The sequence below is a fragment of the Octopus bimaculoides genome, chromosome 9, assembly GCF_001194135.2.
Source record: "Octopus bimaculoides isolate UCB-OBI-ISO-001 chromosome 9, ASM119413v2, whole genome shotgun sequence".
NCBI classification, from domain to species: domain Eukaryota; kingdom Metazoa; phylum Mollusca; class Cephalopoda; order Octopoda; family Octopodidae; genus Octopus; species Octopus bimaculoides.
Window position 1 is genome coordinate 11,289,865 of NC_068989.1, and position 617 is coordinate 11,290,481.

The 617-nt window shown below is 34.5% G+C and overlaps 1 protein-coding gene across 6 annotated transcripts in view; it reads left to right on the forward strand.

Moving 5' to 3' along the window:
• Positions 1-617, forward strand: part of LOC106879997 (uncharacterized) — a 320,939-nt gene that overhangs the window by 170,008 nt on the left and 150,314 nt on the right. The window lies entirely within an intron of this gene.

A 617-nucleotide genomic window follows, 5' to 3' on the forward strand; every position in this document is an offset into this window, starting at 1 on the left:
TATATATATATATATATATATATATATATATATATGTGTGTGTATGTGTGTTTGTGTGTCTGTGTTTGTTCTCCACCATTGCTTGACAACTGATTCTAGTGTGTTTACGTCCCCGTAACTTAGCGGTTCGGCAAAAAGAGACCGATAGAATAAGTACTAGGCTTACAAAGAATAAGTCCTGGGGTCGATTTTCTTGACTAAAGGCGGTGCTCCAGCATGGCTGCAGTCAAATGACTGAAACAAGTAAAACAGTATATGTATACATGTGTGTATATCTGTCTATCTATCTATCTATCTGTCTGTCTGTCTGTCTATCTCTATATATATATCATACAAGCATGTGTGTGTGTGAATATGTGACCAAAATTTGTAGAAATCAGCTCTGTTGATAGGTAACGTAGAGAAATTGGTATGGAACAATATATAAATAAATTAAAAATAAATATTTAAAGAAAAGAAAAAAATGTTAGTTTGCTTGTTTGTTTGTGCATATGTGTGTGTGTGTGTGTGTTTGTGTGCCCTAACACTTTATATCTTAACAATGTTAGTGGCAGGTGATAAATGCGAAAACAAAAGGTAAGATAAATAGGAGTGCAGCAGACATTTTACCCCCCCCC